We start from the raw sequence: 25,117 nt of genomic DNA on the forward strand, positions 1-25,117 counted from the left end.
TAAAAAATTTTCCCAGCAATTTCAATGAAGAAAAACTACTGAACAATTATACCCCAAGTCTCAAAAATATCAAAGAAATGTAAACCACAACAGGAGAATCCAAATGTCAAAATCATATTTGAGAGAGTGTGTATGTGTACATGTGTATAAATATAAAATTATATTTTATATTTAATATAAAATATAATAGTCGAATAGTCTCACAATGCATTCATTGAATTCAAAAGATTCGCCAATAATGTAATGTAACTGGATTACCAACTTTCTCCAAAGCACACCCCAGCAATTCCTTACTTAGGATTCTTCACATTCTTCTGTTGTGTCTTCAGCCTTCCTGTTCATCTGCACATAAACACAATAACTAAAATCATTAGACAATCAGAAATGTGTGCACAATTAACAAAAATAATTCAGCCTATAAAACATTAAGTCCTTCTATACATGAAACAATAATCATATTCTCATTTAAATACTTATTCTACAGTCTCCACAGCTATTTATAAGGTTTACAAGAAAAACGCCTGCCCTTTCCCAGCTCTGGGGGAACATTCTGGGATTTGAGAGCTAAAATTATTATGAATTTGGAAACAGACATCAAAATTAATTTTTTGCTTTCTAGTAAGTTTCTGGGAAATAGAGTGAAAGCAAAAATAAATATTACATGTAGGATAGATAAGTGCTAATTGCTTTTCATTTCTTCAAAGTGAGAAAAAAATTGTGACACTAACAGAAATGGAACGGAAATATTTTTCTACCCTTACTGAGAAGGTTATCCAGAAAAGGCAGAATTGGCAATAGAATCAAATGAAAGAAGACAATAAAAGAGGATCAGGAGAAACTGGAACCCTCATGTACTACTGGTAGGAATGTAAAATGGTGAAGTAGCTTTGGAAAATAGTCTAGCAGTTCCTCAAAAGTTTACCGTAGACCTGGCACTTCTACTCCCAGGCATATTCCCAAGAAAAATGAACACATAAATCTCCACAAAACACATGAATCTCCACAAAAACTTGTACACAGATATTCATATCAGCATTATATGTAATAGCCAAAAGTAGAAACAACCCAAATGTCCATCAACTGATAGATAAATAAAATGTGGTATATCCATACAATAGAATATTATTCAACAATAAAAAAGAATGGAGTACCAGTACATGTTACCACATGGATGAATCTGGAAAACATTCTGCTAAGTGTAAGTGGCCAGTCACAAAAGGACACAGATTGTATGATTCAATTCATACAATGTTCAGGCTAGGCAAATTCATAGAGACAGAAAACAGATTAGGGATTGCCTACAGCTGGTGTTGGGGGAAATGGAGTGTGATGAATAATACATACAGGGTTTCTTTGAGGGTAAGGAAAATGTAAAACTGATACTGGTGATGGATGTACAACACTGTAAACATACTACAAGTCATTGTATTGTATACTTTAAATGGGTGAATTGTATGGAATTGTTGAACAGTGAACCCAAAAAAGTTATATCCACATCGTAATCCCTGGAACCTGTGAATGTTACCTGATTTGGGCAAAGGATCTTTGTAGATGCAAATAAAGATCCTGAGATAATGAAATCATCCTGGATTATATGAGTAGACCCTAAATTCAGTAACAAGTATCCTTTTGTAAAAAAAAAAAAAAAAAGCAGAGGGAGATTGAGACACACACAGAGTAGAAGGCAATGTGAAGATGAAGGCAGAGGTTAGAGAGACACGGCCACAAAGCAAGGAAGCTGAGGAAAGCCAACAGCCACAAGAAACTGGGAGAAGCACGGAAGCTTTCTCCTTTAGAACCTCCAGGTGCAGTGTGACCTGGATTTCAAACTTCTGGCCTCCAGAACTGTGAGAGAATAAATTTCTGTTGTAGCAACCAGAGGCAACTAATACAGGTACAGAAATTATGTCTCAATAAAGCTGTTATAAAAAGAAGAATCAACGTAACTATTACGGGCAGATGACTCGGCATTTCAGAGAGCAAATTGAGATGTGTAGTGATATTGTCAACACACAGAGAAGAAAGATTAAACAGGATGTAGAGGGAGGTGGGATGGATAGGGAGTGGACCACAGTGAAGAGATGAGAGAGATGAGACCACACCTCCATGCCTCTGTAAGTGCTAGTCCTGTACTATAGAGTGTTCTCCTTTTGCCCACCCAGTAAATGACCACTTATGCCTTGGAGGCTCAACTTAAATGCCACCTCTCATCTCCCCACTGTTCATCATTCTCTCAGTAGTGTTGCCCATGTAATTTGTCCTGAAGCTCTTATTATACTTGCCCCGCCCTACTGTAATTATCTGTTGAAGTGTCTGCCTTCAACAACAGACTATGAAATTCTCCAGCGCAGTGATTATGTCTTATTCCTCTTATATCCTAGAAGAATGGTCATAAAATGTTTGTGGGGTGCATCAGTGCATCAGTGGATGGACGGATAGTAGATGGATGACAAACACACACGGTGGAGCCCTGGAGCAGCAGTTTTAAAGCATGGCTGCACAACAGAATCACCCACACCCCGTCTTCAGGCACTGACTTAAACAAATACTGACACCAAAGCCAACCCCTAGATATTGATTTCATTCATCTGGGATGGAACCAAGGGTATTAATCTGTTTTAAATCTCACCAGGTGATTCTAACATGCAGCCAGAGGTAAGGCTCAGCACTGGCTAAGGGACAGACTCAGTATAGCTTAAATGCCGGGCAGATGCAAGCAGAGATCAGACAATTAAAAGTATGCAAAGCACAAACAGTCCCATACTGGCTTTGTGTGTCTCTAAATAAAATACTAACCATGAAAGAGTAGAGAACCCAACTGAGGGTGCCAGAGCATGTTTGCTTTCAGTGGCTAAGAGTAAGGTTACCCAAAAGAATGACAATATGGGTGGTTGGAGAGATAAGAAGACAATCTGAAGAGGGCAGTATCTTTCTTAAAAAGAAATTTAGGATGAAAAAATCAGGAGTTGAGTAGATTGGAAAGAAGATACTTTCTGTACATTTTCACCAACACCATTTATGCTAGTATTTTTTAAAATTCTAAAGTAGAGGTGACTACTCCACCATCTAGTCCAGAACTTCTCACCCTTTAATGTGCACACAAATCACCTGCTGGGGGCATCATGGTAAAATGCAGGCTTTGATTCAGTAAGTCCAGAGTGGAGCCTGGGACTCTGCATTTCTAACAAGCCCCCCCCCACCCCCGCCACTGATGCTGAATACTGCTGGCCCATAGATCTAGTCTGCAGTCATGACAGCTGATCTTCAGTAACTTTTTACTTTTACCCAATTTGAATGAAGCGATGGTATCAGAAGTTCCCAATAACTTATAAAATGATAAGTATGTTACAATTAAATATAAAAACTGTCAAACATGCCATTGTTTACTTTTTACCACTATATAAAATGATAGAGAGTGATATTTTATGAGTAGATAGAGCAAACGATCATTAGTAAATATTTACATGAAAAGTCTCCCTCAAGAAGAATTGGACTATATTAGTTTTATCTTTTGAGTAACCAATTTGCTGTTTGGTTAAGTGTTCTCAGTTTCAATTTAGAGTGACCAACCAACCCAATTTGCTAGGGACGGAGGGTTTCCTGGAATGTGGAACATTCAGTGGTAAAACAAGAACACTCCTGAGCAAATCAGTGTGTTTGGTTACCCTAGTTTTCATTTAGGGGTGTTATTTTCAAAAAACGCCTTACATGACTCATTGCCTTTTGTTACACATTTTTAAAACCGATACATAATGATATATATTTATGGGGTACATAGTGATGTTTTGATACATACAATGTATAGTGATACATATACAATGTATAGACATACAATGTATAGTGATCAAACCAGGGTAATTAGCATATCCATCACCTCAAACATTTATCATTTCTTTGTGTTGGGAACATTCAAAAGTTTCTCATCTAGCTATCCAAAAATATATAATAAATTACTGTTAACTAAGTTAGTTAACTTAATTAACTAATTAAGTAACCCTATGGTGCAATAGAAACTAGAATTTGTTCCTCCTGTCTAGCTGTAATTTTGTACACTTGAACAAATCTCATCCTACCTCCCCTCCCCACTGACAGTTATAGAATTTTTTAAGAACACTTTTCACTCAATAGGTCCCGTGGGAAATTCCACTTTGTTTTTCTTGAAGAATTAGTATAGCTGTGCCCTTTCTTCACTTCACAACTGACTTTTGTCCCTTTTTCCTGTTTCCACTATATTTGTTATTTGTTATTCATGTGTTCCTTTTTATTGTATGAATTTCTGTTGATGACTAGTTCAAATACTTGGTGAGAAGAGAGAATACTGTACATGCATAGATGCATTTTGTTTTGATTACCTAGAGAGCAACTCAGTATAAGATAATTTGATTAAATACCAGACTAATCACAGCCCTAAAGTGCCAATGAAATCAGAGGTGTCTCTGAGATTAAGAGTTACCTGAGAATGCTTTCTGCCCACTTGCCTCACACTTCTACATAGAACTTGCAATGGAAGCGTCCTGGCCTCACTTCCCACCCTCCACTCTCTCCACAGGAAGAAGAGCCAGTTACCTGATGAGTTTAGGGGAAGAATAGCATGCTCAGCTCAACCTTTTTCTCCTCAGGAGTCAGCACCAACCCCACTTGATCCCACCCCCCAAAGTATGCATTCTTTGCTCTGTCATACTATTGGTTTTACATGCACAGGTTGCCACAGGTAAGGCCTGAGATTTCCACCTCTCCCAAGGATTGGGTGGGCAATTTTATTTTGGGAACATAGCATTAAGAAGTCTGTTTGGCTGCCCACTTGGGTCACAATAATCCTCTGCATTTCATCAGCAATGAAGCTGACCTCCTTGATCTCCATTTGTCAGAATCCATTTGTCTCTCTATTGTTTCTCACCTGGGTGAAGAGGAGAAGAGTGCTATTTATGGATGCCCTAAAAGCACAGCAGTTAATGAGTTCAACACTGAATTTATTGAACCTTGTATTCAAAAAGTCTAATAACAGTAGTTACCACTAAGCTTAAAGCACAAACATAGCTAATAAAGGATTTCACATTTGAAAACTTTTAATACAACTGTGAAGCAAATCCTTATTTTTCAATACTATAATTTAAATTGGTCCTCAGATCATGGATTAAAATAAATAATATTGTTAAAATGTCCATACTACTCAAAGTAATCTACAGAGTCAATGTAATCCCCATCAAAATACCAATGTCATTCTGCACAGAAGTAGAAAAAATAATTCTAAAACTTATATAGAACCACAAAGGACCCAGAATAGCCAAAGCTATCCTGAGCAAAAAGAACAAAACTGGAGGAATCACATTACCTGACTTCAAATTATACTACAGATCTGTAGTAACCAAAACAGCATGGTACTGATGTAAAAATGAACACATAGAACAAGGGAACAGAATAGAGAACCCAAAAATCCACGCATCTACAGTGAACTCATTTATGAAGAAGGTGCCAAGAATATACAGTGAGGAAAGACAGTCTCTTCAATAAATGGTACTGAGAAAACTGAATATCCATATGCAGAAGAATGAAACTAGACCCCTCTTACCATATACAAAATCAAATCAAAATGAATTAAAGATTTGAATCTAAGACCTGAAACTATGAAACTACTAAAACAAAACACTGGGAAAACACTCCAGGACATTGGTCTGGGCAATGATTTCTTGAGTAATATCTCAAAGGCACATGAAACCAAAGCAAAATTACACAAAGCTAAAAAGCTTCTGTACAGCAAAGGAAACCATCAACACAGTGAAGAGACAACTCACAGAATGGGAGAAAATAGTTGCAGACTACCCATCTGACAATAAATTAATAACTAGAATGTATAAGGAACTCAAACAACTCGATAGAAAAAAATCAAATAATCTGATTTAAAAATGGGCAAAATATCTGACTAGACATTTCTCAAAAGAAGACATATAAACGGCCAACAGTTATATGTAAAAATGCTGAACATCATTAGTCATCAGAAAAATGCAAATCAAAAACTATAATAAGAGATCATCTCACCCCAGTTAAAATGGCTTTTATCAAAAAGACAGGCAATAATGAATGCTGGAAAGGATGTGGAGAAAGGGAAACCTCCTATACTGTTGATGGGAATGTAAATTAGGATAAGCACTATGGATAATAGTATTGAGGGTCTTCAAAAAACTGAAAATAGAACTACTGTATGACCCAGCAATCCCACTGCTGGGTATATAACCAAAAGAATGGAAAACATATATCAAAAACAGGTATCAAAAATACATCTGCACTCCCATGTTTATGCAGGAATATTTACAATAGCCAAGATTTGGAATCAACCCAAATCAACATTAACAGATGAATAAAGAAATTGTGGTACATATACAGAATGGAATATTATATAGTCACAAAAAAGAATGAAATCCTGCCATTTTCAACAACATGGATGGAACTAGAGAACATTAGGTTAAGTGACTAAATTCCAAGATTTGGAATCAACCCAAATCAACATCAACAGATGAATGGATAAAGAAATTGTGGTACATATACAGAATGGAATATTATATAGTCACAAAAAGAATGAAATCCTGCCATTTTCAACAACATGGATGGAACTAGAGAATATCACGTTAAGTGATTAAATAAGCCAAGCACAGAAAGACAAATCACATATGTTCTTACTCATGTGTGGAACTTAAATACTAAAGCAATTGATCTCATAGAGACAAAGAGTAGAAGAATGGTTACCAGAGGCTAGGAAAGGTAGTGGGGAGGTGGCAGTGGACAAAGTGGGCATGGCTAATGGATACAAAAATATAGTTAAATAGTTAGACAGAATGAACCTTATTAGATAGCACAACAAAATAACTATAATCAACAAATTAGGCTGTACATTAAAATAACTAAAAGAGTATTAATGGAATGTTCCTAACACAAAGAAATGATAAATTCTTGAGGTGATAGAAACCCCAATTACCCTGATTTGATTATTACACATTGTGTGCCTGTATCAAAACATCAATTTACATATTTACATGTACCCTGTAAACATATACAATTATTTTGTACTCATAATTTTAATTTTTTTTAATTTTAAATTTTAAAATTAAAATAAAATAAATTGGTCCTCAATGTCATTGGGTTTGGTTTTCTTTTTAAAAGCCTTACCCTATTCTGCCTTTTAGAAGCAGAATTGAAATACTTGGAATAAACCTCAATTCATCAAGGAAAAGATAACTACACATCAATAATATCTGTTATTAAAAGTAAAAATGATAAATGGCATTTCTTATTTCCTTTTATCTGCTTATAGAAATCTCATCTGAATCCCATTCATGTGTATCTGTTTCCTGAGAAAGAGCCAGAACATAATGTAACAGCTGAATACACAGCAACTCTTCATTACAGTTACGTCTTTATAGGGCTTTTTGTCAAGAAAACTGGTATAGTGTTCGGTTTTAGTGTGTGTGCAATTTAGTAGAAAGCACATAATGTACAATTTGGTATTTTAGAATAAAATTGATTAGCAAGTTATTTTAACAATTATAAACACTGAGGTTAGTAAAACAACTCAAACTTCAAAAATTCAAACATGCTCAAAATGATAATGCAGGCCTTAGAGTTTATTGTGTAATAAGCAGAAAGTAAAATATGGTTCACATATTCACATCTATACCATCTTAATCCTCCATACTCACAGGGTTAATGGTTATAATCATGTATTAGGATTATCTGTTATGATCAAAGCCATGTTCTGTGCTTCCATCGTTTCTTTCTATTAAGTCACATTGAATTCTGATTAAGTTCTGCGGTCAGTTAGAAACATCTTGTCATGTTCTACTCAATGACAGATACATATCGGTGGAACTCATGTCCACATGAAAATAACGTCGTATCTTAGGAAAGTACTACTCTAAACCCCCCTATACACTGACTCCAGGGGAATTAGACCCCATATACAACAAATTGTTCCATTTAACTTAGTAAGTTTGATTACAGTGGACAAAGAGGAGATTCAGATACTTTCTCTCCAACAAAAGCCCTTTGTCCAAAAAGAAAGAAAACATTTTGCAATTTTAGAATAGAACAAAGTTTTCACAATTTATTTATTAAATGAAGATCCTTAGTGTGGGAAAGATAGACCACACTCATCTAATTGAATTGTCTGTTTTAAGTGAACTCTGCTGCTGGATAAAAATATTACAGTTTAAAGTTACAGTCAGCAAGATGGTGGCATAGGAGTTCTCCAGGTCCCACACTCCTAGCGGAAATCCAAACAACAGCTACCCACAGAGAAGAACACCTTCATGAATACCACTGAACTTGAAAGAGAGGCTAAGACACCCCTTTGGACCACAGAATGGAGAAAAGCTATATTAGTAGGGTAAGAGGAATGGTTTCAATTTGACCAGGTCACCCCCCTGAAGCCTGCACAGCACCACACCCAGAGGATTTCCCTGGGCCCACAGTTCTACACTGGGAAAAGAGAGTTGGAGGCAAACATTCAGCTTTGCCACCATTTTGGGACCCTTAGCAGGAGGCCCACTCCTTATCGTCCCATGCAAAACATTGGAAGTACTTGCAGGACTAGACCGCCTGGGGTCAATTAGAAACAAAGAACAAGGGTGCAACTCACAGCAACCATTATACAAATCTTGGTGGTGGCTCTGAATTCTAGCCAACTGAGGCACTCCACTACAGAAACTAGCCAACAGCATTCTCCTGCAGGAAGCATGGTCAACAGATCTGCCAGGCTCCAGTCCCTACCCAGCTTCCCCATTCAGCACTGGTGCTCCTCTTAATCCTTCTCCAGGCTGAGAAGCAAGGACATGTTAGCAATTATCCATGGAGGGGAGTATCTCTGCCAAACCAACCCCAGTGACCAAACAGTGAGGCCCCACCAAGCTCTATTGCTCTCCTTAAGCCGTCCCTAGGCTGAAAGGCAAGGGCAAGTCATCAATTATCTGAGATGGGTAGCATCTGGCCCTGCCCAACTCCAGCAGCCAAGTGGTACAATCCCACCAAGCCCTGGTGCTCTGCTTAAGTCTTCTCAATCTGGGAGACAAGTGCAGGTTAGAAAATATCTGAAGAGGAAAATACCTGGCCCCGCCCAACGCCAGCATCTGCGTGGTAACTCTACAAAGCCTCAGTGCTCTGCCATGGCTTCCTCAGGCCAGGAGGAAAGCCCACATTCAAACACAGCTGTAGAGCATAGCCTCTGGTCTGGCCTATCCCAAGTTGCCAAGCAGTAACCCAAGAGACCTTGCCCAGCTTCAGAGCCCAGCTAAGCTATAGATTAGAAACAGCAATACTATCTAGCCAGGGAAGACAACCTGCAACCCTGCCCAATAAGAGGCTAACATAGAGCCCAGCCAGCAGCTCCACCTTATTGTAGAGTACAGCCAGTAGTCTCATCAGACCACAGAGCACAGCCAACAGTTCCACTCGACCTCAGAGCACAGGTAACAAACAAGCCAGCTCAACAGCAACCCAATAGCAGGGTCTGCCTGTCTGGGGTCACTACCAGTTGATTCATTCAGAAAAAGAAGCTAAATAGTGAAGGTCTATCATTGTGAAAGAACACCTGCAAAGGCCAGAAGAGGTGGGCATTTCTTCAAATCTGTAGACACTAATGCAAGGACACAAGGTTTACAAAGAATCAGGGAAATAAGACACAACAAAAAGAAACTAATCCAGTTCCAATAATGGACCCTGAAGAAATAGAGATCTATAAAATGACTGACAGAAAAATCAAAATAATCCTCTTAAAGAAGTTCAGGGAGCCGGGCGCGGTGGCTCACGCCTGTAATCCTAGCTCTCTGGGAGGCTGAGGCGGGCGGATTGCTCGAGGTCAGGAGTTCGAAACCAGCCTGAGCAAGAGCGAGACCCGTCTCTACTATAAATAGAAAGAAATTAATTGGCCAACTAATATATATAGAAAAAATTAGCCGGGCATGGTGGCGCATGCCTGTAGTCCCAGCTACTTGGGAGGCTGAGGCAGAAGGATTGCTTGAGCCCAGGAGTTTGAGGTTGCTGTGAGCTAGGCTGACGCCACGGCACTCACTCTAGCCTGGGCAACAAAGCGAGACTCTGTCTCAAAAAAAAAAAAAAAAGTTCAGGGAACTACAAGAAAAAAACACATAAGAAATGAAATAAAATTTGGAAAACAATTCATGAACAAAATAATAAGTTTGACAGAGTAATAGAAATAATTAATAACTAAATAGAAATTCTAGAGATAAGGAATATATTAACTGAACTGAAAAATTCAATAGAAAGCTTCAACAGCAGACTTGATAAAGCAGAAGAAAGAATAAGTGAGCTCAATGACATAACATTTGAAATTACACAGCCAGAGGAACAAAAAGAAAGAATAATTAAAAAGACTGAAAAAGGCCTACATGAATTTTGGGATACCATCAAGAGAAACGACTTTCACATAATAGGATTCTAAGAAAGAGAAGTGAAAGACAAAAGCTCAGAAAGCAGATTTAAGAAAATTATGGCTGAAAACTTCCCAAATCTGGGGAAAGATGACAAGATCCAGGTACACGAAGCTAAAAGACATCCATTCAAATTCAACCCTAAAGCATTAAGAGATAAGAAACATCTCATATTCAGAAGAGTCCCAAAATATATTTCTCAGCAGAATCCCTGCAAGCCAGAAAAGAGTAGAATAATATATTCAAAGTGCTGAAGGAGAAAAAAAACTCCAGTCAAGAACACTTTACTTGGCAAAGCTGTCCTTCACAGATAAGGGAGAAATAAATACTTTCCCAAACAAAAGAGAGTTAGTTCATCACCACTAGGCCTGCCTTAGAGGAATTTCTAAAGGGAGAGTTATTTAAGCTGAAATGAAACACTCCTAATTAATAACACAATACTTATTAAAGCAAAAACTCTCAATGGTAAAATTAATATATAATCATATTCAGGATACTCTAATACTGTAAAGATAGTGCATAAAGCAATTTTATCTCTATGAGGGTTAAAAAACAAAACTGTTAAAAACGAATGCAGTTAAAATAAATTGTTAAGGGATACATATTATAAAAATATATAAATTTTGGCATTTAAATCATAAAAGCTGGGGAGAGAATGAAGTATAGAGTTTTTTTATATAATGAAAGTTGTTATCAGCTTAAAATAGCTTGTTATAAATATAAGATGTTTATGTAAACCTGATGGTAAACACAAAGCAGAGAGCTACAGTAGTTGCACAAAATATAGAAGGAAATGATTCAAGCAAACCACCAGAGAAAATCATCAAACCACAAGGAAAGTCAGCAAGAGGGAAAGAAAGAAACAAAGGATTTACAGAACAACCAGAAACAAATTACACAATGGCAGTAGCAAGTCCTTACTGATCAACAATTACCTTGAATGTAACTGGATTAAATTCTCAATAATAATGTATAATATATTTCAAAATAACTAAGAGAGTAAATTTCAAATGCCTTACCACAAAAGTGAAGTGATGGCTATGTTAATTAGTTTGATTTAATCCTTCCACATTATACATCATATCATCACATTGTATCTCATTATGTATAGAGTTTATTTTCTTAATTAAAAATTAATTTTTTAAAATTATAGGCTACAAAATGTTATTTAAAAAAGAAAAATATCCAAATCTTCATATAGAATATGAGACATCTAATTCCTAAGCAACATTACCTGGTTTCATTCATATTAATGTAAAGAATAAATGCAAATAATATTTTTAGTATATGATTCTAAAACTGTACATAAATTTAACTTCTTTTATTTATTAAACAGGCACTTGGCTTAAGGTACTTTGTACTTTAAGTACTTTGGACACCATGGAAGATGTAACAATGAATTGCAAGATAGGCTATCTGTTCTATAAAAGGTTACACAATTTTAAGAAAGAGAAAGTGGGTGTATATATAACAATATCAAGGCAGTGTGTGTAAAATGATGGGATCAGGAACCAATGGGCTTGGGCATTCACAGGAGAAATAAAACTTTTAACAGAGGGAATGAGAAAAGGTTACATTCAGAGAGGACCAGTTGGAATTCAACTACCACAGACGCGGGACCTGAATATTCCCAGGAAGAAAGGGGCCTGAGTAACAGCAGAGGCTAGGAAAGCACTGGAATTCCTCAGACCAGACTAGCTATTTACTGAGTAACTATTTATGTGACTAATTAGAGATTAGGAAGAGAACTTCAGGTCACACCATGGAGACCTTGAACAGCAAGCGAAAGAATTCACATTTCCTTTAATAGGCAGTGCAGAGCCACAGAGGCTTTCTGAGATGGCAAGTGTGGCTATCAAAGCTGTACTTTAAGGAAATTAGTTTAGTGGTGGTCAACGATGATAGGAGGAGAGGAAAGCCCACGGAAAGCCCAGAGTCAGGGGGCCTGAAAGGAGGGTTATGGCCCTGGTCCAGTTGAAGTAACAGGAAGAGAAAGGAAGGAGCGGGAGGGAGAGACACTGCAGGAGTAGAACAAACAATGCTTGAAGATTGGAAGTGGGAAACAAGAGAGAGGGCTGATTCAATGATGACTCAGATTTGGGGCCTGAGGGATTGCAAAAACAGAAGTCAAAGGAAAGTCTGAATTAGTTCAGAATTAATAGATCACAGATTTAATAAGGAATAGATTAATAGACAGATATAGATTTAATAGTTAATATATTATAGAGTACTCTACATTAGAAGTGAAAGTTGAGGCTACTTAAATAGACTCCCCAATTGTGACATATATTTCTAACACAAATAACTGAATATTTGTTTATGTCAAAAACGTCCCATAGTGTTATATATTTTGTGTCCTTCCCATAGTATTTGTATCCTATAAGACGCAACACTGGATCTGACAAAATACCTGAGAATATAGAAGTGGGCTGGGGCAGGAAGTTTATATATATTTAATTGAAGCTAATATAACCACAATGAGCTATGGCATTTTACATTCCAAATATATTCCTTGGAAATTTTCATCACTAAAGTTTAGAGGTTGAAACACTAACCAAATCTATTCAAATTAATTTATCTCCATTCAAACTGATTTCTCTTTTTCTCTGAAATCAACACTGTTTTCTAGATGACAGAATTAATTACCATCAAGAATAATGTATTTCATAAGAGTATAAATCTCAACCTTGATTTTATAAGAGCATTGATACTTATGTTATTATGTTTGCATGTTCTTATTGACACTATCTCTTACTTACGAATATACCTTCTGATGCTACTCTACTTTAAACCATACTATCTTTATATTGAGCTGCTTCTAAGAGTTATTCATCAAAACATGTGTTCTCCAACCCTCACCTGTTTTTGGGTTCTCTGGAGGGCTGAGTTTCAGATGCTGGTCTTCTGATAAAAGGCTCTCATTGATATCATACAGTGGATCATCCAAGAAAGAGGGCCTTTTCAGTCTCCCAATGCCAAGAGTTTTCGACATAAAATAGTCTTTTGTGTCACTAACAACCTCATCCTTGGAAAATTGGGAGCATGTCATATTCTCTGCTTCAGTGACAAGAGCTTTTGACATGGAATGCCCCGTCAAGGCTTTAGTGAGATAGTAGCCTTTAGAAGCTTCACATTCTGCACTGTCAAGCATAGGAGCATCTTCCACCTCAGTCTTCTGGACCTCAGTTTCTGACCCATTTAGTGACTCAGAGATGATGGATCCGGAGAGCTGGTGGAATGCGGGTGTTACATCCTCAATGTCTTTGGTTCCTCTTTCTGAAGAAAGTCTAATGATGGATTTTTGTTTGAATGTGCATTCATCCAGAAGACACTTTAACTGTTCCTCAGAGAGCAGCGATGTGGAATCTAACTGATGAAACAAACCAAAAGTTTACATAGTCAATTGGCTCAGTAAACACATTTACTTTTGGTACGCTTCCAGTAATATAATATAAATGCAAGTGCCATGAAACCCCTTACACAACACATGCAGATAGGAAAATAATTCATTGTAAAGTATCCAAAAGTGCAGGGGAAATGTCATAATCTTAAATAGATGTTTCTCTGCCCCGAACAATTCCTCAGCATGAACCTTACCACCATTCAATTCCTTAACTGGGAAAAAAAAAAATCTCAGGCAAACAGGGCAGACTACCCTTGCCCCTGGGGATTCACCACTCCTATGTCTGTCCACAACTTTCAGCAGACAATACTACTGAAGACAGAAAAGGAAGGGTGAATGGGTGGCGCATCCTGAGTTGCTTCAAAGCTACAGGTCTAGGCAGAGGCCAGGGGCATTCCAGGAGCAGTGTATTTTGGGAGAAGGATTTAATCACGCACACTTAATCTCTGCTTGTAAAGGTTACCAGGGTTGGGTGTTTCAATCAAAACCTTAAGGATCTAAAAATATTTTTTTCTTCTCATGATATTCTCAGGAAATACATATAAACAAATCAAATACAGAGCCGTGTTCTACAAGAATAGAAGAGCACGCCACTTGAGATGCAACACTCTCAAAAAGGAATAAGTTTAAAACACATTGAAACGTACTGAAAAAGATTTCTCCTTCTCTAAAAAAAAATCAGTGTCTTCCTTGATTTATGCAGTGGATTATTTAGGAAAACATTAATCCTCCTTAACAGAGGAATGAATTTTCTGAGAACAAGAAGTCCTCATAAGAAAACTTAATCAGAAATTGCAATGGCTTTAATTTCTACTTCAGCAAAGTAAAATAATATCATTGCCTACTTTAAAAGTACATAGTAAAAGAATAACTAAATATCCTGTTTACGTAAAGCAGTGGGGAAAAAAAGCTGTCGTCAGAACTGGTGTAGTTAATTCCCCATGATTATGTAATGCCTCTAATGTAGCTAATAAAAATAGTATGTAAAACAAGTTTTGTACATAAAACTAGTTTTTAAAATATATCACATTTTAAAATTATATTTAACTTATCTATATTAAAACTAACTTTCATAGTAGCAAGGGTTACTATGAGCATGAAAATAACAAGAAATTATTTGGAAATATATTCTAAATAATTATATCAACTTCAAAATTCAGATAACTCACCCTAAAGTTAATATACAGGTCAAGAAATAGGATTTGGATTCTATATTAGCAAACTCTACTTTTAATCACTAGATATTTCAGATATCCACATGGAGTACTTTATCCATTATCAAGAGCATTCCCTACACCCTACTATGTAAACCTAATCAGCTAGAAAATGAAAGCAGTCCTTCTACACCACTAGGCACTTAAAATACACTTTCAAAATTTGCTTATATAAAATTGCTCATAATGAACAGATAATTCCCGAGGATTTATAAAGAGCCCACTGAGAGTCATCCTCATTAAACATCTTTACCAAAGGCTTATCATTATAAAATTTCCAGACATCAGAAAAAATAAATCATTCTATATTAGAGCAGGAGGATAAAAGATTATGGGAAGGAGGGAAAAAAAGGTAGGGGGAGGATTGGTAGATTATATATTATCTGATATGTTTGACCATTTCCAAAAATAATACTGATAGGATAGACACATGACAGTTCTGATGGTATATTTGGCTAGATACACAGAAATGAAGCAAAAGAAAAGGAAAGCAATTATGCACGCTGGGAAAAACAAAAGGTTATACAAAAAGAAAGGAAAGGCAGTGCATTCAGATAGATACACAGAAAACTAAGCAAAAGGAAAATAAGATGATTATTAACTCTAGGGTAAATACAAAGTTTTATAAGAAAGAATACCATAGGATAATACTTGGTTCTGCTGTGGCTAATATTTACACAGTCATCATAATGTAAATATGGATGATTGAAGTAACCAAAAATTGTGATTCAACTATTTTGGGGAAATGGGAAAAAAGAGAAAGGGTGTTTGAAGTAACAAAGTTAAATTCTTAGCTATCATCACAGGAACCCCATACATAATGTCTAAAATTAATCAGTTAAGAAAGAACATTATTAAGAAACAATATAGTGATAAACATTAGAGGAATGCATCTAAAGGAATTAAAAGTTGTTGACTCTGGAGAGCAAATCAAGGGGTAGAGCAGGCTGAGGCATGGGAATGCCATTTTAGTTAAAAACATCCTAACATAACTCTTTCTGTAACTATCTTATTACTATAGTAAAAATAAAAATTAATTTAAGATGCAAAAATAAAACTAATTTAAATGTATACAAATATTTCAAATAAAAATGAATTTAGAAATAAAAAATAAAAATTTAAACTATTCAAATGAAATACCCACCGATTATATGTCTAGACCTCAGAAGCAGATCCAGGTTTCATGGAGCCAGAAATTTATATAATTTAGGAGCAGAGGGAGGGCACTTATTTAAAGAACAAAGAATATAAAATTACAAACATAAAATTAGGTATAAAAGTAAGTTTCTAGCCGGGCGCGGTGGCTCACGCCTGTAATCCTAGCTCTCTGGGAGGCTGAGGCGGGCGGATTGCTCGAGGTCAGGAGTTCGAAACCAGCCTGAGCAAGAGCGAGACCCCGTCTCTACTATAAATAGAAAGAAACTAATTGGCCAACTAATATATATAGAAAAAATTAGCCGGGCATGGTAGCACATGCCTGTAGTCCCAGCTACTTGGGAGGCTGAGACAGAAGGATCGCTTGAGCCCAGGAGTTTGAGGTTGCTGTGAGCTAGGCTGACGCCACGGCACTCACTCTAGCCTGGGCAACAAAGCGAGACTCTGTCTCAAAAAAAAAAAAAAAAAAAAAAAAAAGTAAGTTTCTTTTTTTTTATATAAGAATGTGATAAAGATCACCACAAATCACTGGAGTCTTAGAGAGTCTAATCCATCTCCTGTAGTATTTCTTTAGGTCATTGACAAGAAACACTTATAGAAATGTTTGCTGGTTGCAACCCAGCTTCCTCTCCCCGCTCCAAAGCTCCTACAACTGAGGGGCCCTGAAGCTGAAGCTCCACTGGGTCCTCTGAGATAAAACATTACATATTTCAGCCTGTGTGTACACAGAAATAAGCTGAACTACAATTACTCTGATCCTCTTTGTGGAAGCGGCCAGAAAGGAAAGAAAACACAGAAGACTAGAACCTGGGCTTCCATCCAAGCTTTGCCACCTTGAGCATGTCACCTAAATTCTCGGGGCCCATCTCCTATATCTGTGAAATGAAGAATTGAAGAAGGTAATCTCTAAATTAACTTCTAACCCTAAGATCGCTTTTTGTGAACTACTCCAAAAATAACAATACATTTTAAAAATAAACTTTTCTATTGACTTTCAAGTGTAGCCTGGGTAGAATTATGAAAACAAAACAATAATAAAAAGAGAGCTTTTAATTCTTTAGCTCCTTCACAATACCAATCCTAAGCTTTTATAAAATAACTAAAAATTCTGTGGTCTTAAACATTGTAAAACAGAAGTGAATCGAATACATTAAGCTCTCCGATGAAATTAATCTAATTACAGTGTTTCTGGGTGGCAATGCAGATCAGAAACTTTAACACAGCCCATCTTTCGCATCTTTTGATTCCTAGCAGAGCTTTGCCCACAGTAAAAGCTCAGTACATGACTATTGTCAGAATCAAATGAGTTAAGGACTATATTAACGTAAGTTATTTACCTATGCTGAACTGGACTAAACCAGGGCTCTATCACTAACATCCCTAACTATCCTCAGTAGTTAAGGGACCATAGCTCATAGCCTTTGTCCAGATTGCTCTTAACACTCCTGAGCTAACGAGCTCCATAACTGAACCACTCACTGTGCATGCACAGTCAAGCAGCCATCTGTTCAAGTATTCACCTCAAGTATTCATCTTTCATGCCAGCTCTAATTTCCCAGTATTTCATAAACAAGTTATTATTCATACCATTCCTGTCCTTCATAAAATTCAACACAGTACATCTCAGTCGTTATTTTTCCAGATCACAGCCCAGTCTGTTTTCCTTCCTTATATCTTCCCGTCTTCATTTTAGTAGCCCTGTTATGAATCTTCTTTCTTGTTTCAGCCAATACACACTCATTCCGCAGTCAAGGAGTAAATGTATTAGATTTTTTCATCAGGAAAATAATATATACGACACTTGTGGTGTTAGTTCCCGTGCATCTCACTGGTCTTATGGGCATACCAGGTGATGTCTTACAAAATAATAATAACTAGCATTTATTAAGCATTTATAAGCCTACTCTAGGCCAGACACTGCTCTATGCATATTACATTTATTGTGCCTTTAATTTTTTGCAACGAATTTATATGGGAAATAAGTTTATAGATACTATTGATATTCACATTTTATAGATGAAAAAATTGTGGCATTAAGACATCAAATAACCTCTCTAAGGTCATACAGCTACTAAGTGGTGGACTTAGGATGTGAAGCCAGGTGGTCTAGGTCCAGAGCCTATGTGCCCAGCCACTAGGCTACATTGCCACACTGTAAATGAGTTCTCCCACTACTATTCTCCAAGAGTCCTTTTCCCAACTGACATTCATTTTTCTGTCCATTCTCCCAGATATAAAAACTCTTCCTGCAGAGTATTTCTCTTAACTTGGGAATTTATTACCAGAGTAGCTTAGTGTTTTATGCAAATTTAAATAATGTTCTCTCTTTTGACTCATTTGAAAAAAAGAAAAGAAAAAGAAGACAGCGAGAGCTCCACTCCTAGGGCACCCACTGTTTACACTTCTCCACCCAGATAAATGCCAGTTTGGTGTAGGAGCTAAATCTGATGAGGAGTGAACTCGTCATTCCTGGAGCTGTAAGATGCACCGTGTAGTTCCTCACTTGCCTCCCTTCTTGTGCTATATATCCGGAGTTTCCCCAACCATAAAAATCTCCAGGTATTTAGGCAATGGATTTGTTGACAAGGCAATCAAGATTATGTCCCTGGTGCAGATAATCAGAAAGTCCACCATTATAAACCAGCAAAGGCAATCTTGTCCTTTGATGTAAGTTTATGTTAGGGTTTTCTTCCTCCTAACAGAGTTCCTAAAGCCCCACCCTATAAAGCCAATACCATTATCACAAGTGAGAAAAGGGTGGAAAGCCACAATGTCCTAAATGATTAACGATGAGAGCATGGATGTAAACAGCTTTTAATGACATCTAGTTTTACTTCAAAATAAGCAACTAGAAAACATTCCGCCCTTTGCTTAATTACCAAGATACAAGTTTACAACCTTCTGTTACAGCCACTGCTGGCAACACCTAGTAGTAGCTGATTTTAGTCAAGGTTTTTTTGGCTATAAGGAACAGAAGGCCTTATCTCAAAAAACAGATGTAGTGGGAGTGAGGGTTGTTGTAAGATCTATGAGGTCATTTCACCGATACCAATAAGCAAGAAATACAGTATAGACAGGCCTTTTGGAGTCTGGAGCTGAGAAGCCACCAGGAACCAAAGTCATGTGTGTTCCATCACTCTCTTTCTTGGTCCATATGGTCTTTTCACTCACCACCTGCCTGATGCATCCTCTTCTCAGCACACCAGCTTTCTCTGCTTACTAGTAGTTTCAGCTTTCTCACAACCTCAGTTTACCTACGTAGCATGAACTGACTCTGGTCCTCATTCAACACGGCCTTACGAGTCTAACATCCTCCAATGACTGACTATGGTCTCTATGTCCTGTAGCTCAAATTTTCAAGCAAGATAACTTGGTTGGTCACTGACCAGGTTGAGGGACTGCTTATGTCAGGTTCAAGTGTCCACCACCAGTCGAATCACCTGTGCTGAAGGTCACATGGTATCAACACAGCTATCCGAGCCCGGCTGTAGGTAAGCATGATTTCCCAAAGCAGAAGGCATCGGCAGGGCAGGGGTTCCAAAATAAATCTATCATATTGTTAAACTATAATCACTATTAAGTAAGTAACCTTTAGAAGGGACCTGACACTTTGACCTGATTGTCAACTAAAGGATGAACAATCAAGGTGTTTCCAAACTTCATCAATCTCATTAAATCTGATTACTCATTGAATAGTTAGTTGAGATATAAAGGTAGAACTGTTGTCAGAAAACATTCACTTCTGGATAGAAAAGTAAGGGCACGGGGGTCGGCGGTTTGAACGAGAGGAAGACGGAACCGGAGCCGGGCGTGGGCAGTGGACACCGTTCCGCCGAGAGCCGAAGGTGGCAGTGAATGTCTACTCGACATCAGTCACTGATGATAGTTTAAGCTGACATGATATGCTGGCCTGGATCAATGAGGCTCTGCCGTTGGATCTGACAAAGATCTAACAGTTGTGCTCAGGGGCTGCCTATTGTCAGTTGATGGGCATGCTGTTCCCTGGCTCCACTGCATTGAAGAAAGTGAAATTCCAAGCTAACCTAGAACACGAGTACATTCAGAACTTCAAAACACTACAAGCGGGTTTTAAGAGGATGGGCATAGACAAAATAAGTCCTGTGGATAAATTAGTGAAAGGAAAGTTGCAGGACAATTTTGAATGCGTTCAGTGGTTCAAGAAATTTTTTGGTGCAAACTATGATGGAAAAGACTATGACCCTGTGGCTGGGAGACAAAGTCAAGAAACTGCAGTGGCTTCCTCCCCTCCCTTGTTGCTCCAGCTCTGGATAAATCCAAGAAACCCCTCAGCTCTAGCAGTGCAGTTCCACGGAGGCCCGTTTCAACACAGAGAACTATTTCTGTGCCTAAGGCCAGACCCGGGGTGGTGCGGAAGAATCCCAGTGTGGGCAATGATGCAGCAGGTCAACATATGAAACTTACTGTCGACGACTTGGAGAACGAGAGAGATTTCTACTTTGGAAAGCTAAGGAACATCGAATTGATTTGCCAGGAGAACGAGGGGGAAAATGACCCTGTATGGCAGAGGATCGTAGACATTCTCTATGCCACAGATGAAGGCTTTGTGACACCTCATGAAGGGGGCCCATGGGAGGAACAAGAAGAGTATTAACAGCCTGGACTAGCAGAGCAACATCCGAATTCTTCACTCCAAATCCTGTGCTTAACTGTAAAATACTCCCTTTCATTATTCTTATCGGACTCACTGGTTTCTTTTCATGAGCAAAAAGTACCTCTTCTTAAAGTGCACTTTGCAGAAGTTTCCCTCCTCTTCCAATCAGTTTGAGTTGGGAGATTTTACCTTGTTAGGAGAGCAGTATTAACATCAGGTTGGTTCACCTGGGGAACAGAGAGGCTCACCGTGTGGTGGCGGGTCACTCTGATCGCTGGAGGTGTTATGTAACATGCTCAGGTGGCGGCCTCAGTAGCGAAACGTAAAGACTGAATTGAATTTTAAGCTAATGTGAAATCTGGGCAGACAAGATCATAATACACACATGCCTTAAGAGTATTTAAAATATGCTTCCATATTTCAAGGTATAAAATATGACAGGACAGGAGATTTTATGTGTTCAACATTGAGTCTGGGAAGGAAGGGCCAGACCTCAGAACCTTTGGAAACTGCCACCACGGGTCTCACAGGGCTGCTTGAATCCTCACAGGCCTGGGCTTTGGCCCCAAAGGAATGGTTAAAAAGTTGCTCTGTAAAGCCATTTGGTGTCATTGACCAATTGCATCCCTGCTAAAAAAAGCAAGAGGCCTTGTTGCCTGGATGAATAGAGGGTGTTTGAGCCCTGGGATGTTCGGAGTTGAAGAGCTCTATCTTCATTGAGCATTTCTCTGACGACTTTTCCCATTATTTCCTGAGTTTTCTATGTATCATGCTTTTTGGGAATTGAGGTGTGTCCCGTGTTTTAATCTAACAACTACTTTTGGTGACTTGCCAACGTCTCTGGGATCTGAATGGGGGTTGTGTCCCATTTTATTGTCTTTTAGGTTTATATTTAACATGTTTCTCCTCTCTGTTCCCCTTGCCCACTGGGGATTCCTCTTTGGCTCCTTAAAGTTTGCTGCTTAGAGTTGAAAGTGCAGCAGGCAGGTGATCGTGCTGCAAGTTTTCTCTGGACCTCTGGCAAAGGGAGTGATCAGTGAAGGCCATCGTTACCTTGGGATCTGCAAGGCTGGGGTGTTTTTGGTATCTGCTGCCCACAGCTCTCCACTGTTAGCTGAATACTTTGCCAGTGCACTAATCTCTCTGGAGATAAAATTCATTAGTGTGTTACTAAATGTTAATTTTCTTTTGCAGAAAATACAGTACCATGTCTGAATTAATTATTAATATTTAAAATATTTCCTTCCTTTAACTCTCCCTCATTTTCTTTGCCCATAGCCTATTCAATCCCTTTGTTTGGCAGAATTCTGCAAAATGTGTGTCACCCACTACTGATATTGTTCAGCCCCTGATGTATTTGTATTGATTTGTTTCTGGTGGTAGCTTGTCTTAAAATGTGTGTAGAAAGCAAGTATTTTGTGATAAAATTGTGTAGTGCATGCTCTGTGTGGAATTCAGAGGAAAACACAGATTCATTGGTTAACAATGCCAAAAAATGCAAGTAACTAGCCATTGTTCATATGACAGTTCATATGACAGCTATTTCTCTTTTGTGACTTTTTAGACTTTCGTTGCCCTAATATTCCATTTTATTGGGAACCCATTATCCACCTGGTCTTTCTCAACAGGGTTTTTTTCTACTTGAAACGATTTCTAAATAAAATTCTGCATTTCAAGAGTGTCATGTCTTCTGAAATTTGTCTTGCCCTGGATATATGCTTTTAGATTCAAGTGCTAAGGTACCAGTGCTTCTTTCTTAAATTAGGACTGATCTGTTCAAATCCTTCACTGTTTTTTTCAGATGTGCTTATTTTTAGGCCTGCTTCCTTTTTTCTTCTTTCACATTATATTTCCAGCCTCTTGCTGTTTTAAATTCTCATATTGCTATGAGAGGTTTTTCCTCTCGTATGGCCTAGCTGCTGTGAAGCCTTTTTAGGCCATTTCTTCCTGAGAAATGTAGCAGAACAGTGCTTGGCAGATGACCATGGGAGATATTTTGTTTTTCCTGACAGCGTATTTCAAAGGCAATTAACATAATCTCAAGCTATACAATAATTTAAAATTGTTACTACTTTTTTCTTCCTTGTAAAATTCTATGCCCTTAGAAATGAGTTCAAAAGAAGACTTGTGGCTGTTTCCAGCATGAAATAAAGTTAAATGGCAAAAAAAAAGAAAAAAAGAAAAGGGCATTCTAGATAGACTACAAAGCATCACTATCAAGTCAAAATGTTCCAAATAGGCTCATATGGGCGCAGGGTAGGCTTGTATCAGCTGTGGTTCTTTTGGGTTAAATAAATCTTAAAATTATGGGGGTAAAATAATTAGTGTTCATTTTAACATCTGTAGCAATGGCATGAAGGATTCATAGAAGGACAGGGCTTATTCTGTCTTCCTCTCCCAGCTCCTTCTCTGCCTCCTGTATTCTCCCCCCTCCTCTCTCATGCTAAGGCTGCCGCCATTATATAAAAGCACGTCTGGTAGGTACTGGGCTCTTAGGTGCCCACACCAGGGACAAAGGGTCTTGGGGGCCAGAGAAGATCTGGCATATTTTTAACCAGAATGGTCAGAGGCTGTCTGGCCAGAAGAGAATCTGAACTCCAGTCAAAAGAGTAGCAAAGGTCATTACCAGAGAAACTATGTAAAACATTAGGAGTGAGGGTTGAGGCAAGGCTGTAAACAGGAAAGTGAATCAACCCCAGGTCAGCTCTGCCAGAGGATCTGTAGATACAATTGCACTGAGTGTGAAGTGGGTCAAGGCAGGCAGCTCTGAAGTGAGGCGTGAATGTGGTGGTGGTGTGGGAAGCCCACTCTTCTGTGGGGCCTGGCATGTCGAAGTCCCCATGCAGCACCAGACTCTGCCCTTGCCCAGGCTACACCCTTTCCCCAGACAGCTAGCGAGGCAGGGCCTGGAATCTTTGCCTCTGGGTCTGCCTGTCGAGAGGCTGTGGTGCCCTGAGCACTCTGTGATGGCTCTTCTGTGGCCCAGGTGCCAGGACTGGCCCTGTGGTTTCAGGAATCCAGGCTTTCTGTTGCTATCTACCAGGGTGAGAGGGGTGGCTGCCAGCAGGACCTCAGTGTGTAAGGTGACAATGGACATGGAAGGGAGGAGCAAGAAGCAGGAAGTGAGTTTCTCAATTCCTGGGACTGGGCTTGTTGGTGACATAGTTACAGAAGGGTGGGAAGGTGTGCGGAGGACAGCCAGACTGACTTCGCTACTTTGATTTCTAACAGGGTGATTGCCAAAAAGGGGCTTTCGTGTTTCCATTTTGTGGGACAATTACCATTTGGGGATTGCCAGCAGTAGCTGTTTTTCCCGCAGTAGAGACAGTAAGTCACTTGGATCAGATGCCCTTTGTTCTGAGCAAGTCGCCTGAATGGCCCTTTTGTCACATGTAGATCACTTCCTTTCCTGAAACAAGGCTGGGGCTCCAGCTCTGCAGCAGGAGGGAGCCTGGCACCCCGACCCCACGCCCCGGGCTAAACAAGCCTGGCCCGGAGATGTGGCGTGCACATTAGCATAAAGAGCCTAGAAAGTAGCTCCACCCCAAGCAGTTATTATGGTCACAAGGGAACCTCCCCCAGCCCCAACCCAGGGAAGTATGTATGTTCAGGATGTCCCTTTAGAGCAACTCACACCCACTGCTCGGCTAGATTGTTTATTGGTCAGTCCCAGTTATGAGAATCATTTGTGTGGGTGAAGGCCTTCTGTACTCTGTTTGATGATGTCTATTATTACCATGTAGAGATAAGCTGGGTCCAGGGAGGTCATGATGGGGTCAGAAGTCAAGAAAGCCAGTAGTTTTTTACATTTCCCTAACCTCTGCGGGACCCAGATCAAGCCTCACTCTTTTACAGGAAGTCAACTGGAAGATGAGTCACACTGGAGAAATTTGGTATAATTGAAACCATAGAAACCTGTGTGTGGCCACAGGGATTGCCTCTGTAGAACTTTCAATACTTCGCTTGACATCACCTAAACTTCAAAACTAAAGAGAAGGAATCCTCAGAACTCTGTCTCTGGGACCTTCTACCTGTGTTTTCTGGGCTGGGCTGGGCTGAAGGTGGAGGTGCTATGGTCTGTATGGGATCATCCTCAGCAGAGGCTTATTTAAAGCCAGGTCAGGAGAGTGTATCCCACAGATGTCAAGGAAGATGAATGATCCCCACTCACGCCCCATCCAGGTGGGCACTCAGAGGCTGTCTACCAGTGTCAAACCAAGGTAGAAATGTGAGGCAGCCTCACAGAGCCGATCAATAGATTTGACAAGGCCTCAGA

General features: G+C 38.8%; 1 pseudogene; it reads left to right on the plus strand.

The window, feature by feature from the left end:
• The first annotated feature begins 19,005 nt into the window (after positions 1-19,005).
• LOC142871538 (microtubule-associated protein RP/EB family member 1 pseudogene) lies at positions 19,006-20,905 on the plus strand (annotated as a pseudogene).
• Positions 20,906-25,117: the final 4,212 nt, after the last annotated feature.

The sequence above is a fragment of the Microcebus murinus genome, chromosome 6, assembly GCF_040939455.1.
Source record: "Microcebus murinus isolate Inina chromosome 6, M.murinus_Inina_mat1.0, whole genome shotgun sequence".
NCBI lineage: Eukaryota > Metazoa > Chordata > Mammalia > Primates > Cheirogaleidae > Microcebus > Microcebus murinus.